An 18,323-nucleotide genomic window follows, 5' to 3' on the forward strand; every position below is an offset into this window, starting at 1 on the left:
TATATATATATATATATATATATATATATATATATATATATATATATATATATATATATATATATATCTGGCCGCTAGGTAGGACGCCTCTATCATTACGCCGAGTTTCATTTACTTTTTAACGTTACGTATTTCACAGTGCACTTGTAACTACTGTCCCACAACACACAGGCGGTCAATGCCGGCCACAGCGCCATGACCCACATGCACCGACGACGGCGAGGGAGTGCCCGGCGCGCAGCGTGCGTTGGCTTTCTCATGGCGTACATGTTGGGAACATGCATATCGTTCTGCCATCAACCACGCAGAGTTCATGTCACTTGTTCTTGTCACAATATTGTGAAATTTCCATATGCTGTCGATGCATGGGCCTCTACGGGAGGGAGACTGATAGCCTTATGTTCGTCTTCTAGGATAAAACTGTAGTCCACCAGTTTCGTTCAGCTAATTAGCTAGGAACTATACGCGCAATCGTAAATTACGAGCAAACGTGTTGTTTTTCGTGCACACCTTGCACCGCGGTCAGCTTTGCTGGTCATGCTTTTTCACAGAGTGGATGGACGCTGAAGCCCCTTAGAGGCTGTGGCTGTTGGTGTCTCCTGTCGTCGTCGTAATCGTCGTTCGTCTCATGTAGACACGGCAGTAAAACACCGGGACACTCGTTTACGCCTCGCGCTGGAGAGCTTCGTACTTTAAAGACAAGAGACTTTTACAGCAAGGCTGTATACCTCTACCCCCCAACGGTTTCATCCCCGTTGGCAAAGGCTGCATGCTTCGCCCCTCCCCACGTGTCACGTTAGTGGAGATGGCCCGGGATTTTCAATCGTGGGAACAATTACTCCATGGTTTTTCTGATTTCTACATAGGCGGAGAAGTGTCGCCACCATTATTGGTGTGTACGAAATACACGATCTCCCTGCAACGGTTCAGCGCGAATGAAGGAGCGGTTTGCCTAGAAAAAGTTTTCTAAAGATGCTCAGTTGTCGTTGCAACACCATGCATATCCCAAGCAGCTTGCTGGACGCAGCAGTTAGAGCTAGATGTGGCACCAAATTCTACGTCCCGCCATCTTTCCACCCTCCCCCTTGCAATCGCGGGGTTCAACTCAAGCAGCGAAGAGTGAATGAGATATGCTGCAAACTGGGTGTAATCGGCAGCGTGTACGCGGGGCGATGCGCCAACGTTCGCTCGCAAGGATTATCAGCACTTCCCCTCCGGTCACGCACTGCCGCCGGAGACGTGGATGCGAAGGCCATTCTCAGGAAACAGTGATGCAAGAGAAACGCCGGCGAAAATGTGCAAGAAGAGAAATTATCTAAGCTTACGCAATAAAAAAATGGAAATGACTGCGTTAGCTAGCCGTTCCTTTGTGTTGATTTTTCAAGTGTGCGTAAGATACATAATACTTCTTAACGTCGGTTCGAGTTTCCTCTTTCTCTGTTTTTTTTTTTTTTTTTGCACCAGGAATAGGCGCCTTTCGGTGTTGCTGTTTCCGCGTCAGTGTCTATATAATGGACTGTTTTCCCCGAGAAAATTAGCCAGCGCTTTGCTGATTGCGTTGGTGTAGCCGTTGAGCTCAAGCTGTTTGTCTATATGGATGTGAATCAACTATAGCTAAATCATGTATCCGCAATTGAGGGTTATTTCTTTATGATATAGCGTCATAATACTAGAAAACAGAGCGGTTATTATTTAAGATCGACCCGATCTGTTTCTCCTCACCAACACAAAGCTGGCAGAGGGATCGTCTGCATCCCTCATCGCGTTGACAAAATAAGTACGCACGCTCAAACGACCTTTTCAAAAATTCAAATTTTAAGGTCTTAACGCGCCAAGCTTGCCACACGTCGTCTACGAGGCACGCCGTAGTGCAGGGCTCCGCATTCATTTTCACCGCCTGGGGATCTTGAACGTAAGCCGAAATCTTGGCACATGGGCGTTTTCGCTTTTCGCGTCTATCTTAAAAGCGGTCGCAACAGCCAGGATCGAACCCACGTCCTCGGGTTCAGCAGCACGAGGCCTTGCTTTGAATGGGACGAAACCGCACTCTTTCCTGGAGCAAAGCGTTACTCACAGAAGGGATTTTTTTTTTCGGCCGTGGCGCCCTGCTGTGTGCGATTGGATGCGAATGACTGCTTGGCCGTCCAGTGCACAGCATTTCGATCCTTAGTGCGGCGCATCCGAAACGCCCCACCGACTACATACTGCTGCTGGGCGGCGCAAACCTGATGCCACAAGACTAGTGTGCAGTGCCGACAAGGAGCCAAAAGGCTGATCTGCGTTTTTCGCTTGTTGGAGGTCAAGTGCTCAGCGTTCGGGGTGCACGGACGATAGCAGCCGGTGGACTCCCATGCAGACGAGCAGATCCCGTCCGCGGGGTACACGCATCCCGCCAGCCATCGGCGTGCGGCGTGACGCTTTCGTGCCCGCTGTTGATTGGAGCTTTCGAATCGCTGACGATATTTCACTCTTCGCGCTTTTCTTGTCCTGTCATTTATCCCCAGTTGTTGGCAGCATTGAACAACGGCGGCATATACTACCGTTGTGTTGGGCCATTTTATATACGACCTGTCTGCTCTGGCCCTTTGGTCACTGTGCCAAGCGGCTTCGGACGAAACTGGCTCGGCGGTGGTATGGCAAAGCGAAAAAGAAGAAACGAACGCCAGACGAAACGATTTTTCGTGCACCCAGGTGTGATGATGCATTTCGGGCGCATATCATGGTTGATCGCGAAAAGCAGAGGCAAATGTATGGCCGCGAGAGCTTTACCTTTCTGAGTAGCGTTGACTGCACGCCCTGGACGGTGTGGGGTCCCCTTTCCGAGAGCGCCTAGACCTTCCGCATCTTGCTCACCCGCGGCGGCTGCGATTGAAAATGGCAAGCGCGGGCTGTCTGGCGGACAGAACGGCGGTCGCAGGTGTTGCGCCGAGTCCCGGACGTCACAACAAGCCACGCGGCTGCGGGGCTGACGAGGGCGGCTCGGTTAGCTGCAGCAGCAGGCAGCAGCAGCACGCTACTGATGGGGGATGCCTCGTCGGTTGGCACCATGCGAGCCGGCTTCTTCTTTCACCACGTCTGTCGCGCGATGCAGCGCGCTCTGTTTACGGTTCGGGCGGGAAATACGAGGCGGCTGCGACGAGCGACGCGCGGCAAAGGTAGGCAGAGAGCTCAGCCTTGGACCCGACCACCGGCGAACGCGCCGGTTTTGAAGCCCAGCAGCATCGAGCGGAGTCGCATTGCGTAAGGCTGCCCGGAAGAAGGGGCGGGGCTTCAAGTGATAACAATGGCACGCATAACTGCCTTCGTCCTTGGGGGGATGCTCACAAAATGCCAATAGAGCCCGCCCAAGGCGGAAAAAATAACACCCTTAGGTTACGCGAGGTGTGCACGCACAAAAGTAACGCGTCGCCTTTTTTTTTAGAAAACGCTTTCACTCAAACTTCCGTCGCTTCTGTTGGAGGCCATGGTTATTTAAGGCACAAGATCGGGCTAGTTGGTGGCATTATTGGGCCCTGATGAAGACGACGACGATGATGACGACGGGTCTAAAATTCTGAATTTTGCGAAGTCCATTTGTTAACCTCGCTGATCACTTATAAGATAAACATAGTTGTCACGGGTTGAGGAAACTAATTTCTTGGCTTCACTTCTGATGTCATTAAACGGTTATTATCCGTACAGTCGAAAGTTTTATGACAATAAATACGGGAGCGCGTGTCGGCCAGTGTATGCAGAGCGGTCTAGCGATGGTATGGGGAACTGTCGTAGTTGGTACATTTGGCGGATTCACCCCCTGACAACGGTTGATTGCGCTCTTGTCTGCTGCGGTAGCTGCGTTAGATATCTGGAAACGATCCCAGAGAATACATGGGCCGATGAGGGGCTTTTTAAGCGCGAAACGGAGAGAACGCCTTAAAACGTTTGCTTTTCGCTGCTCGATTGAGTGATAAAAGATGTGTTATCCTACGTGACGTAACACAGCAGGCAGCCGCGCGATAAAACGCTTTCAGGGAGTGCACCCGCCAACCGCACAAACTGCGAGAGTACGCCAGCCAGAGCGCTCTGCATGTACTGAGCGGCACGCGCTCCCGTTGTTGTTGTTGTTGTTGTTTTAACTTTATTAGAAAGGAAGGCCAAAGGCCAGGGGGCGGAGGAAGGGAATGGGGATGGCGGAGCACAGTCCTCATGACGTCGTCTTCAAGGGATCTCTTCAGGAGTCGTGGAGACGACTGCTAAATTGCCCGTACTAGGCCGCTTTTTGTGGCATAAATGATGATTTCGAAGAGTGTGTAGTGTGAGAGGGATGTTGGGTCGATGTAAGTTGAGGCGTCGTGGTGCGGGGGAGTGAATTTACGAAAGCCAGAAAACTTGGGGCAGTGCAGGATGAGGTGGTGGAGATCGGCTGCGATGGAGTGGTGGCAGTAGGGACATCAGGGGGCGTGCTGTGGATAATACCATTGTCGAATGGTCTCTGGTGCCATACAGGTGCGGGAACTTGTTTAAGATTTCTTGTGCTCGGGTCAGGGTGGGGAAGGAGGTGAGGTGGCCTGAAGGGGTTAGTGCCTTGAGGCGTTGTTGTTTCAGTTGCCTGAACTTACGGAGCCTGATTGCGGGAGCGAGAGTGGGGTCATCGTCAGGGCAGTTGGTCCAGGGGTGGTCCGAGAGGGGCGGCGCCGGGGGTCCATCGAGGCTGTTGTGAGGAGGGCCTGCTGTGCAGCCACGTGAGCTGCTGGGTTCCCAGGAGCGGCTGGTTCATGACCGGGAGTCCAGTCGATTCGGACTTGGCAGCCTCATGTTTGGAGCGCAGTGATTTGATGAATAATGTGGTGGACAGAAGGGTGGGTGGGCCTGGGCTGTCCGCAGGGTGCGTGGCGCCCGCGTCGGCGTCATCTCGCCTAGTGCGCGTACCGTCCGGCAGAGCAACGTCGGCGCGATGGGGACAGTGACAAGCAGGAGAGGTCACATGGGCGGCGGCCCGTCAACTTGGCCTGACCACTTATGACAAAGTTCTTGGAGAGCTTCATGAGTCTGTTAGGATGCGAAGGTTGGGCGAATAGGGAGATGGTGATCGTACATGAAGTAGTCGAGAGAATCGTGGATAGCGATGAGCTCCGCGTTCGTTGAAGTATGCGGTGATATTGGGCTTCCATGATGGATAAATTGTTTGGGCTGATCCATGCTGTGCCGACGTGTGGGTTTATGTGGCTAGCGTCTGTGTAACGTCAATTTCCCCCGGTCGTTTAGTTGAGGCCAGGCGTCGGCAGCGTTGGTGTCGAAGCTTGGGCTTCCTGCGTGCGACGGGTTGCGAGGTGACGGATTGAGTGAAGTGGGGCCGCTGCCAGGGGGATGTTGGGGCTGGAAAATTAGGTAGGGGAATATGACTTTGTTGATCCCACACGGTGAGGAGCACGCCTTGGCTGGTGAGTTGTTGTTTAAAATTGTGTTGATCCGTTTGTTCCTGAGTGATGCGGTCGATTGGTGGGAGGGTCGCTGCTTGTTGGAGGTTTGCAATTTTTGTATAACGTGGGAGGCCAGTGATGGTGCGCAGGGCGGAATTGTGAAGAACTTGTAGCGTGCGTCGTTGGGTGCAGTTGAGGTCATAATGTGTCCCTCCGTACGGAAGAATGCCCACCGCTACTGCTCTTCCGAGGGTGGTGATAGCCTTTTGTTTGGCTCCCCCATGTTTGTTTGATAGCCGTCGGAGGGTGTTCTGCACGAAGTTCCATTTCTGCTTAAGGCGATTAAGCCATATTGTGGGGCTGTTCCTGGTTCCCATGTAGACTCCGAGGAATTTAATTGGTTCCAGTCTGGTTGAGCCAGAAATGGAGGCGACACTGACTTGAGGTGGCACGTAATCGGTGGGGGGTTGGCGGCCGATGATGGCGAGGAATTCTGTTTTGTGAGGTGCGAGGGACAGGCCAGGGTCGGGGAGGACCTTTTCGAGTCCCGTCACTGCTCACTGGAGGTCGGTAACCATGACATCTTGATTTGGGTATTAGGCTGATTCAGTCCATGTAGTAATATCGTCCGCGTAGATGGTAAAGCGGGCTGTGGACTCAGTGGTGATCCGTCTTGCTATTCTGGCCATGGCTAAGTTAAAAAGAGTCGGGCCAAGTATGGAGCCTTGTGGTACACCTTTGTCAAGGTAAAAGACTCGGGGAGACCAGCCGGGGTCGGTTCCGTGTAATTGGATTGGGCGAGCTTCAAGGAAGTTTCAGATCCAGGTTTGAGCTTTCTGGCTGGGAAATGCCTGAGCAAGTTCTTCAAGGATTGCTTGTTGGCTAACGCAGTCGAAGTCTTCAAGTGTAGTGCGAGAAGGTAGTACGGGGGTTGTCGGGAGTATTTCCGGTTAATCACCCGTCTGAGGAGCTAGAGGGTGTCAGCGGTGCTGAGGTTAGGGCGAAAACCTGTTTGTGAGGGATGAAAATAAAGCCTTACGAATTCAAGATAGTGGGCGATTCGGTAATGGAGGAGCCGTTATGTTAGTTTGCAGATAACGGGAGTAAGGGATATCGGTCGGAGATGCGAGAAGTCGTCGGGCGTTTGTTGCTTTTTGTTGAGGGAGGGGGGGGGGGGGCGTTAAAATTACTTCCGATGAGAATGGGGGTGGAAGGGTATTCATTTCTGATATGTTGGAGCCATGATAAATCATCTGAGCATGTTTGATATCTGGGTCGGTAGTAGGCGGAGACGAGGATAAGCTTCTTGGCCTTGGGAGGATGGGCGATGATTGCGACGACTTCGTAGAGGGTGGAGCTAGAAAGCGACAAAGGAAACTGAGTAGCTGGGATGGAGGAGTCAAGCAGGATAGCTGCATGTCCAGGAACTGTGGAGTTTCGTGGAATAGAAGGATTGATGAAGACGTTGTATCCTGGCAGCTGAGGCGTGGTGAGAGTTTCTTGAAGTAGGAGGGCGATTAATTTGATATATGTGTCTGTGGCTGCGATTATTGTTTTGGCGGCCGAAAAGCTTCTGCAGTTCCACTGAAGAATGGTGGGGGGATTAGGGGTTATGGTGTGGGTCGTGGTGGGACTTTACGAGGGGGTTCAGGTATGGGTTCCCAAGGTCGGACGTTGGTGATGACTTGATGGAGGAGGTCTCGGATTTGCTAGAGCTGTCCATCGAAATACTCATGCATACGACGACCATCCTCCAAGCGGGCGAGGCGTCCCTGATGTATTTCGGTTCGAATAGTTTGAAGCGTTTGTGTTAGTTGGGGATCGTGTTTTGGTTGAGAATTAGGGGTTTTCTTGTAACTGTTGCGGCGGGGGGCTGGGTATACAAGATCGCTTTGCTTGAGACGTAAACGATGCGTTCCCGTGTTTACTGCCATAAAGCTTTCGACCCGCCGCGGTGGCTCAGGGGCTATATAAGGCGTTGCGCTGCTGAGCACGAGGTCGCGGGTTCGATTCCCGGCCGCGGCTGCCGCTTTTCTGATGGAGACGAAAAGCAAAAATGCCCGTGTGTACGAGATTTCGGCGCACGTTAAAGATCCCCAGGTGGTCAAAATTAATCCAGAGCCCTCCACTACGGCCTCATCGCCTGCGTTGCGTCGGCGCGTTAAGCCCTACAATCAATCAATAAAGCTTACGACTGTACACGTCGATATGTTTCATTCATCAGTGCATAACAAATTCCCGATTAATCCAAGTGCCACGTCGGCACGCAGCACACGCCAAAGATCAGAAGAGCAATTCCTTCAAAAGAAGGAACATTTCATTAATCATGCAAGCTTCAAGTTATAAACGCATAAAACAAAACAACGCGCATGTGCAGTCGCAACATTTCAACATTGAAGTAATCATATACCAGTCAAATACGATGATTTTACTTTTAAATGATTTTTTTACACCCAACAGAATAACAAAGCGCACACATGTCGGACTCAACCTCCATCGCTCGTGACAAAATGGGAACAAAGAAGGACTTCCCTCCCGCTGTACGCTGATTAAAAATAAGCTGTAGCAGCATTGACGAAGACGAAGACGACGAAGCACTGCTGTGAGGCTCACTGCGCGAGACACGTGGCGCGAGCGGTCAGTGCTCCTAAGAACTCCGAGCGTTCGGCCAGGCATATATCTGCCGCTGGCCCGTCAGCTGCTGACGTGTTCTAAAATATGTGTTGTTCTCTGGCTCGGCGTTTTCATTGCGTCGTGTTGCCACAAAGCAAATGAGAGAAACCAGCACTAACTTTGCCAGCACCACCAACAAGCGGCCGCAGCCGCACCCGCACGTGCCGATCTTCAAGAAGGGTAAAGAACTATAAGTGAGACCTGCATTGAAAGGGTATGAGGGTTTGGGGTCGTCAAAAGGCAGGAGTTGTTATTAGTTTCATAAAAATGCGGCAAAGCTTGGCGAAGTTATGGGGTTAGAAACAAATTGGCCGCGTATCTTCTTGTTCCGCCGCAAATGACGTCCAAAGAGCATATGTTTAGTTTTCTGCCACCCCTGCGGCGTAAATCTCTGTTTTGTCTCTCACACTCTCTCCCCTCTCCTACCGTTCCTGTAATGTGGGAAGGTAGCGGTTTAGCATTCGCTTTAGCTCCTCACGGACACTTCGTGTTTTAAACACGGTAGACTTAATTCCACTGGGATGTGTAAACGTAAAAAAAAAAAATGTCTGTCTGCCTAGTGATGCTAGCAACAAATCTGCATACAGTGGAATCTCGTTGATAGGATTCGGCATATTACGTTTTTCGGCCTAATACCTTTTTTCTTTTCGTTCCCGGCCAACGTCCCTCAGAAATAATGCATTTTCGTGCGTTTATTGCGACCACATTTTAGCCGAAAATTAGGTAATACGTTCCCGAACGCGTTTCTCTACCGACATTGCTAGTAACCTTACGTTTATTCTCCGGTGTACTCGCTCAAACAGCATTCCAACTAGCCACGACCTGCATGTTGCAGAGACACCGAGGGAGCGGAAGCGCCGGTTCTGCGGCAATAACTTTGCAATGCGTGGCCGTTCCGTGCGAGGCCGACGATAAGTCAGGCGATTCACCCCGCCATGTAGCAAGTCGTATCATAATCAAGAAAGAAGGCGCGCAATGCTCGCGGCAGGCGCAACTTCCCTTCCCGACTTCTCCCATGGACCGTGCTTTCCGCGCAGTGATTTGTTCTCTTTTTGCCTTGTGGCATCGTGTTTCCAGGCTTGTGACGACGCCAAAGAAGTGCAAGTCGCAAGCGGTAAATTGTACCCCAATTCGAAGAGAATCCGAAGAGGAAGCGCGTGGAATTGGCAAGCGAGTTCGCTTTGCCAGTGTCAGCGCTGAACACTTTTGTCGGTCAGCAAGAGTAAATTCTAAAGAAGGTGCAAGTTTTCGGACCTGGTGTAAAACAAACGCGAGGTGCGAAGCATGGGTAAAAGGAAAACCTCCTGCTTACTTGGTTCAAGGAAGTTACAGCGGCAGGAGTGAAGTTCGAAGGGTTGACAAAATGGCGTTCTCCGTTGACATTCAACGTTGACAAAATGGCGTTCTCCGTGGAGATTCAAAACTTTCAAGCATCCGGAGGCTGCCTTCCCGGATTGTCGTACAAGGAGTGTCTGCCAAAGCAAGAAATACTGGCAGCTTCTTTTTGAACGTTTTAGAACAATTTACTGCCCTGGACATTTAAATGAATAAAGGCCAGCCCAAATTGAGCAGTTACTTCAATGTCGCTCCATAAAAGTGAGTTGATGAGGGAGAATGCAGAGTTCTCTTCCTTTTTTAGCCTATTTGAATGTTTTATTTTCCAGCTACCGTGAAAAACATATCAACGAGGTTTCACTGTATATATATATATATATATATATATATATATATATATATATATATATATATATATATATATATATATATATATATATATATATATATATATATATATATATCAAGGTTGCAGTCGTCATTGCCAGTGCTATTCGGCTGTTTCCGAAATATTTAAGTGCCGAATAACGTGTGGTTGTCATGTTTCTTTGATACAGTAATAAATAGGCGAAAATATAGGTCGAGAAAAAATCCGCCCTTTTTCCGGGAGCGGGAGTCGAACCCACATCTCCGCATAACGCGTGCGGTGCGTTAACTGTATCAAAGAAACATGACAACCACACGTTATTCGGCACTTAAATATTTCGGAAACAGCCGAATAGCACTGGCAATGACGACTGCAACCTTGATATATGTCCTTACAGAGTCCCTCGTCCCGTATCTTTCTGTTCTGCTACATGCATTACGAGGGCTCTGGCTCCAGCAGTCCGGATATGCCAATTGCTAACCCCGACCTCCGACCACGTCTTATGTGGCGGCCGCTGGGAAAAAAGACGTTCTACGTCTCCCGCGGTGGTCGAGGGGCGGCGCTAGTTGGCCGGCCTCAGAGCACTTGTAAATATAAACCCCCCCTGTAAAGTCGAGAGAGGAGCCGCTGCGGGGTGGCGTAATTGGTTAACGCACCGCACGCGTTATGCGGAGATGTGGGTTCGACTCCCGCTCCCGGAAAAAGGGCGGATTTTTTCTCGACCTATATTTTCGCCTATTTATTACTGTATCAAAGAAACATGACAACCACACGTTATTCGGCACTTAAATATTTCGGAAACAGCCGAATAGCACTGGCAATGACGACTGCAACCTTGATATATGTCCTTACAGAGTCCCTCGTCCCGTATCTTTCTGTTCTGCTATATATATATATATATATATATATATATATATATATATATATATATATATATGGAAATGAGGCGCTCGGTAAATAAGACATCAAGAAAACCTCGGAAAGCAAAGGGGAGGTTGTGGTGGGTCATAAAAACAGATGAATTTTTTTAGTCAGAAAGAAAGTGGTGAAAAATGCCCGCATGGTGGGATCTGAACCCATGACCTCCAGAATACTGGTCTGGTGCGATAACCACTACGCTACCGGCGGGGCTGTTTCCCCACCACTTTCTCGGGTATTTATGTTAAGGTATTTTTTGTTTCCTGTACTTGGGGGTGGTAGCCAGCGCCACTCGGACTACTCGGGGTGAAGGGGACCTTCTTTTTAACCCCCGGGCCGCGACTCGAGTTTCTACGAGATGTCAAGAGTGGTGGACCAGCACTGAACCCTCTTAAAGGAGCCATGAAGAGAAAACACAAGTTTGGTTCATTCAAAAGATTGTCTCGTTTTAATCATACTGACACCACTTTTAACGTAAACTTCGCTCAAATAAACTACATAATTAGGAAAAACGTGAATGGTCATGCGACCCACCAGCTCATTTCCCGCAACAGAACCTATGTCGTCACATGGGCTAAGCTATGCGATTGGCGGAGGCTGGCAGAAGCAGACGCAAATTAGGTAGAACTTACAAACTAGACGAACGAGCGATTTGCGCTTAAATTTAGGGCACATTCTTTACAAAGCAATAAGAATGATGGGACAAACAGTGGAAGTTACGAAAGCCCATGTAAACATAGAAGTACTGATGCGTTCTGCTGTTCGTACTGCGCACAGCATGCTTGATTTCGCTGCACAGCACTACGGGGCTTGGGGTTGTCTCAGACGACACTGGCCGATTGACGCAAGCAACGGTGTCTTACGTGACCCCATTTGTTGAGCGAGCACTGTTTCAGGGAACGAATATTTTCTCCCAGAACAAAAACAAGCCAGGTTTAAATGCGAGCAAAAACAAACCAAACGCTTGCTACGGTATGGTGGCGCCATCTAGGTTACGGAACGTAAAGAAACGCGGGAACAAACCAACACCACTGTACAGGGTGGAGACAACCTTCGAACGGTCCCGTGCCGCCGCAATTGGGCCAACGGGCTCAGCGTGTTATTCTTTTCGTTTCCCACGAGGCCTAGCAACGCGAAACAGACAATATGATTCAAACTTCTTCAGTAAACCGCGTTGCGGCGATAATTTTAGCGCGGTTTTGACACAATGACTTGCTTCGGCGGCGAGCGAGCAACCAAAAATGGCGGCGCCAGCGTATACGTGTCTCTACCCTGTACGGCGGATGCGTGAATGAAGTACTCTAGGCTGCAGAGCGGTCGGTTTTAGTGATGTCACTTGGGACCATTTCTTCCTCCATGCTTGGGACCACGAAAACGCACGATTGAGCGGGAAAATCAAAATTTTAACCTAAATTGTTTAATTTCTCAGTGAATAAAGCACCGTTTGTATCCAGATAAGCGCTGGGGGCACTATAAAACACGAAATCTTTCGAATAAAACCAACTTGCATTTTCTCTTCATGGCTCCTTTAAGCTACCTTTGGCACCAAGACTGTCAGAACAGAGGCCCTCGCTAAGCATGTAGCGAATCAGAAAATGGGAAATGAGGGGCTCGGTAAATAAGACAGAAAATAAGGGTTGGCAGTCAAGAAAACCTTGGAAAGCAAAGGGGAGGTTGTGGTGGGTCATAGAAACAGATGAAGAATTTTTTGAGTCAGAAAGAAAGTGGTGAAAAAATTCTGGAGGTCGTGGGTTCGGATCCCACCCTGCGGGCATTTTTTCACCACTTTCTTTCTGACTCAAAAAATTCTTCATCTGTTTCTATGACCCATCACAACCTCCCCTTTGCTTTCCGAGGTTTTCTTGACTGCCAACCCTTATTTTCTGTTAAATATATATATACATACATACATACATACATACATACATACATACATACATACATACATACATACATACATACATACATACATACATACATACATACATACATACATACATACATCCACACATGCTTGTTGTATGCAGGCTGAAGTTCACCATCATCATCACCTTCGTAATGAACAGCCTACCTAGGTCGACTGCAGGACGAAGGCCTCTCCCATTGACCTCCCACCGCTCCTGTCCTGTTGCTCGAGTCCATTCTTTGCCCCTGAATTTCCCTATTTCGTCCCTCCATGGAGTTATTGTCATTTTTCCCTTCTCCTAGATTCGTTTCTCGGTGTCCACTCTGTTACCCTGGTTGGGAAAACTAAGAGAGAAATTCCTGCGAGCTCCGAAATCTGCTTACGGGCATTGCAGGCGAAAACCTAGCGATCCTTATCGATCACTTCTTTACTGCTATTACAGCGGGTGTGCGTCTGTTCCTTCGCTTTCATTTCGCTGTTCTTTTTAGCGAATTGCTCCGACGGGCAGACTGGCGACACTTAACGGCACACCTTCCTCAGAATCAGAGTTCTCCGGAGCTCGGGTAGACCTGTTGAACTCACGTGCCGTCACCACGGAGGGAAAAAAAAAGCACTTTAGTAGGGAGCGTCACGTGAAAATCGTGCAGCCTAGTCATAAACAAAAATTAAAGCCGTTCCACAGAATGCGAAAGCTGTCGGAAATGCAGAGCAGTGATTCGCCATAATGGGCTGTATCGCCGTTATCCGCTTACTGCTACCACCCCATCCAATTCAAATTTCCCGCCTTCGCAGTGCTCGCGCGCCGCCTGCCTGAAACTGCGCCAGCGGGAATTCCGTTCACATTTTGCGTTTACTATTGTAAAAACCAACCCAACGTTAACTAAAGGAACGCGGGCGCTGCCGGTTAATTAGGTATGTTTTTTCTCAAATGTACCTAAAGTGTCATTTGCGCTAAACAACGCGAAGATGTATGACAAGCGCCAGCGTTTCACGAGTTTCGAACGCTTATGACTATATAAACCGCTTGGCTTTCAAAGCCTCTGGGGTACGCCGCGAACAACAGCGTTACCCCGGGACGCCTCCTTGGTGGTCTATATACTTGGGTCGAGCGAGCGAGCTAGGACGTCAAGGCGAGCGCCTAAAGTGTTCTGCACTTAATAAACAAAAAACTCCCACCTCCCCTCGCGGGAACCCCTGTGTAGATGCGACGCATAGGCGGAGCGGCGAAGGGACCGCGTTTTATAGCGCGCATAACGTTGAGGGGACTGCGTAAGCCGGTCCCAGGCGATGACGACGCTGGCGTACTTGTAAAGCGGCGTGGACTGTAAAGCCAAGCGTGGATGTTGCTTCGCCGGCACACCGGTTATATGCGCAGCGCGCCCGAAGGAGAGGAAACCGTGGAAGAAAGAGTACTGCACATGCGCCGGCCCCAGCGCGTCTGCCGCGGCTATGACGCAACGTGCCGCGGCTATGACGCAACACAATCCAACACAATCCACTTTAATCCAATCCAAATCCAAGCCAAGTCAAGCCAATCCAATCCAATCCAATCCAATCCAATCCAATGCCCCTCGCGAGAGAGTGTTCGCTATCGGAGAGGAGAAGGGGTGAGCGGCGGAGAGCGCAGCTGGCGCGGCGAGGAGAATGGGGGAGGGGTGGACAACGCCGACGACAACGACGACGACGCCGGAGGGACAAGGCGAGTGAATCAGATGCTCTGCATCTAAAATGGGAGAACCCAAGGTAAATGCACCCCGCCACGCGACAGGCAAGCGGTAATTCATTGCGCGTCACGCGGCCGCCCGCCGCGCTGGGTGTGTGCGTCTGTTCGTTGCCGGGTCGGCCGGGCGGCGTAAATGACAAACCTGGACGCCTAGACACACCACGTGACCTTCTGACGTCACGTTCGGCAATTTTTGGATTATTGTTTTTGTTTTCATGGCTACAGTCAGCCATGAGTGAAAAAATGGCTGCGCCCATGACACGGCGGGCACACGTGTGTTGCTTCTCGGCTGGATTTTGAAGAACATGACGTGAAAAAGAAGCACTTTGCGCCCCGCCGCTGCTCACTCAAGCGTTCTTACATCTTCAGCCTGTGGTAATAGTGCTACTTTATATGTTTCGGTTGTTACATGCGCCAGAAAATCGCTTTCATTGCAGCACAAGCGTCCTCCAGCCCCCTCCAAGGGCTTCGGAGTCATCGTTTCCGCGTTTTCGTTGTTACTACCCACGCTACGCAAGTAGCTTTCGTTGCTGCACCGAAGCGTCTACGCCAGCCGAGACCGCACTTTCTAGACTAGGCAGTCTGCCGTCTTCACCTGCGCGAATGCCGAGGCCCAGGCACACGAAAAGGTTGGTATCAAACTGTCTATGTGTCATAGTATATTGAGTGAGCGAGAGAGAGAGAGAGAGAGAGAGAGAGAGAGAGAGAGAGAGAGAGAGAGAGAGAGAAAACTATACTTCTTAATAACGTTTAGTGCTTTTTTGGTTTTAGCTGCTGCGCTGAGCGGTATCGAGCAGGATGGAATTGCAGTGGAGGGACGACGTGACGTATACACGCACGTACAAAATTTTGCTGTCAAAAGTCACGTTTATGTAGCCGAATGATATACGCGAGTCTTTCCAAATGTGCACACAGGCAGGATTCAGAAAAGTGCTTTGAACTTGACTGTCAGGCTGATCCGACGTACGCGAAGTTTGTCATGTGGCTACTGAACTTCTCTGCTGCCGTACGAAAAGGTGGGCTAGTTGTAATTCATCTACTTGGAAAAAGTGCTCAGCAGGGTCGTATTCACTGCTTCTCTCTTCGTGCCTGTTATTTCAGCGCTTTTGCCACGAAACTTATCTGTCTTCTTTTGTTTTTCTTAAGCGCAGCGGTATTTTGCCCTCTTTCTTTCAATCTACATACCATTCTTCTCGTGTTCCATAAAATTCGGCCAAAGAAAAATGTTTGTTCATTGTGAACGAACCAGGCAAGGGGTTGGAAAAGAAGCTTTCGTTTGAGCGAGGCTGACTTTGCAGGACACGTCACTAGGTCGAAAAATTCCCTATAAAATGCATACCAATACCTTAAATTCCAATAGGAAAACATGTTCATGGTTCTTACGAGAGTAGGATATTGGGCTAGTTTGCATGAACTGAACGCGCTGAAAGCAAAACGAAGACGGAACTGCGACTGGCAGTGTTTGTCTTTTTCGTCGCCCCGTCGTCGCTCTGTTTTCTGTGCGTTCATATTCACGGTACTGAAACGGCACAGACATAGTATTGTCACGTTGACAAAAACGACGCAGTTATCTTCAAGAAAAAATTACGCACACCTCCCCTCGCGGGAACTCTGGTGTGAGGCGACGTTGAAGGGGTTCCATTGTGCGTTTCCGTTGAGTCGATTACTCGAATTGCGTGAGCAATCGTCGGGTAATGAAAGAGAGAGAGAGAGAGAGAGAGAGAGAGAGAGAGAGAGAGAGAGAGAGAGAGAGAGAGAGCGTAGCGCGGACGACTGTCGACTGAGAGACCGGCCGGAGCGCGGCACTCCGCTTATATGCGCAGCGCGTCCGAAGGAGAGGAGACCGCGGAGAGAGAGGGCGCTGCACATGCGCGCAGCACCGCCCACCGGCGGAGTGAGAGTGCGCTGCGCCACGCGCCCGCAGATGTTGGGCGAGAGTGTTCGCTATCGGAGAGAGGGGAGGAGGTGAGTGGAGGAGAGACGCAGCTGTGCGGACGCGGACGACGACGACGCAGGAAGGACAGGGCCGCCGGCAAGAGACGCTCCTCTCAGCGTCGCATCTAAAAACAAGTTTATTGGAGCGAACTTGTGCTCCCCTAAAAACTCAAATAATACACGGGCAGCGAAGCAGCAGTCAGGAAAGTGACGTACACAAGCGAGCGTCGGAGATCGAATGCCGCGGCGTCTGCTCTGCAGGCTTTTATCTTTCGGCGCAAGTATTTTTGGAACCGTCGATTCACATCCAGAACATTGTAGATCACAGAAGATTATTCTGGGTTAGGGCGAAACAGTCTGCTTATCTGAATGTGATAGCACGTGCGGCATAAAAGTAAAGAATGGAAGACGCGCTTCGCTTGGAACGCAGATAACACAGCCGGGCGTGGCCCGGCAGTAAAAACAAACAATAAATAAACAAACCCATACCTGATTCGCGGCAGTATGTTACCCTTGCAAAGTGCAATTACGCAACATTAGCATTCATAAGGGATAGAAGGGAGTATGCAGGAAGGGGGATACAGATTTGAAGACTGAGTTATCTGCCGTAAGCAACTGTCCAAATCTAGTAGGGTTGCCTGCTCAATGTAGCAGAGGATTAGTGATACATCATTTGGTTGTTTACTTTCATCATTTAATGTCTTGAAGGCTTTGCGCATGAGATCTTGCAACCTGGGCGGAACAAGCACAACCACAACCAGGACAGAGCACGGTTTGATATCTTACTGGATGGGTCAAGTGATTTCTAGGCGCTTCCGTGTCATCCCCCTCTGGCTTACGCCTGCACTCCTGTTGCAGCAGTACCCGAGTTCGTGGTACCTCGGTTGTTTCTTGCTCAGGCTCGAACCATTTCGCTGCTAAAACGTGTCCTTGACTTTCTGGCTCGGCCTATCCGGCCCCGTAGGTGTTCCTGAGCGCCTCGCATAGGCTCGTGGCTGATACCACCGTGCGAGACACTGCCGAGCCAGAGAACCTTCACCTTCAATGACTACCACGGCTGATCACACCACGCGTGAGCTGTGCTACACCGGGAGTGGTCAGCACTAGCAGGCCCTGCAAACCATAGTAGTGGGCTTTATTTTGCCAATGTTCTCCCATTTACCATTATTTCATTATCCTGGCATTGTATAACATACTTTCTGGTGTTGTCAAAGACATTGCATAAAAACAAATAAACTTCAAATTCACTTCATATTCGGTGCATGTCCAGCATACGGCTCTGAACTTTCTTCCTTGTCCTCGCATTACATTGAGTTGAACACCTTATTGCTTTGCAATTGAACTTAGACTAAACACTCAGTATTTCTGACAGCTACGTCACACCTCTTTACATGTACCACAGTATATCCCGAGCAACCGAGCTGATGAGCAGCAAGCAGTTGGTTCTAATAGCACCACAACAAGGTTCGACAGTTACGTAGGGTTGCTCCTCCTTAATGCGAATCAGCTGATCTCGTGCACAAGCCAGCCACGGGAAACCTGGAGGCAAAGCTCAGATGACGTGGCTAACAGGATCGCTGCCAGCTATGTGCCTCACATCAGAAAATAAGACAGTCGAAAACCAGTGCAAAATTTAGCAACTGCCTTGGGAGACGCTCTCTGTGGGCTGTAATTTTGATGAAAACATTTGGTTGTGAAAGTTTGAATGATACCAGTTTAAAACATGAGTTGTTATGATTGCTCCCTGTCAAGTTGGGCACACACAAAAAAAAAACAGCTGGAGTACCTAACATTTACAAGCTTTATATACCTGTGCTGAAAAACATTTTTTTGTTTAAAATCAGCTATGCAAGGAAACAATGGCGACTAATGTAGTGGGACGTAAAGCGATAAGCATACAGGCTTACAGCCGATGCGATGGCATTATTAAATGTTGGCAATGTCTTTTGTGGCCTCTAAAAAACAAGTATAACTCATGATTAAAGCAACGCAAACAATCTGTCATATCCTGATAAGGGAGCTCTAAGTTTGGCAACAGACTTTCAGGATCTTCGATGGGAATCAGCT

The 18,323-nt window shown here is 49.6% G+C and overlaps 1 protein-coding gene across 3 annotated transcripts in view; it reads right to left on the reverse strand.

Moving 5' to 3' along the window:
- The window catches only part of LOC144174287 (cystinosin-like), a 190,663-nt gene that overhangs the window by 67,910 nt on the left and 104,430 nt on the right, over nt 1–18,323 (reverse strand). Inside the window, exon 1 of one of the 3 annotated variants that reach the window (XM_077702900.1) lies at nt 2,770–3,248. The exons of the other annotated variants lie outside the window; for them this stretch is intronic. The gene's annotated coding sequence lies outside the window, so the exon portion shown is untranslated. Of the gene's footprint in view, nt 1–2,769; nt 3,249–18,323 lie in introns of those variants that run through there. 3 annotated transcript variants of the gene reach the window in all.

This window comes from Haemaphysalis longicornis, unplaced genomic scaffold (assembly GCF_048455015.1).
Source record: "Haemaphysalis longicornis isolate Haplotype H1 unplaced genomic scaffold, Haemaphysalis longicornis Haplotype H1 scaffold_3, whole genome shotgun sequence".
Classification (NCBI taxonomy): Eukaryota; Metazoa; Arthropoda; class Arachnida; order Ixodida; family Ixodidae; genus Haemaphysalis; species Haemaphysalis longicornis.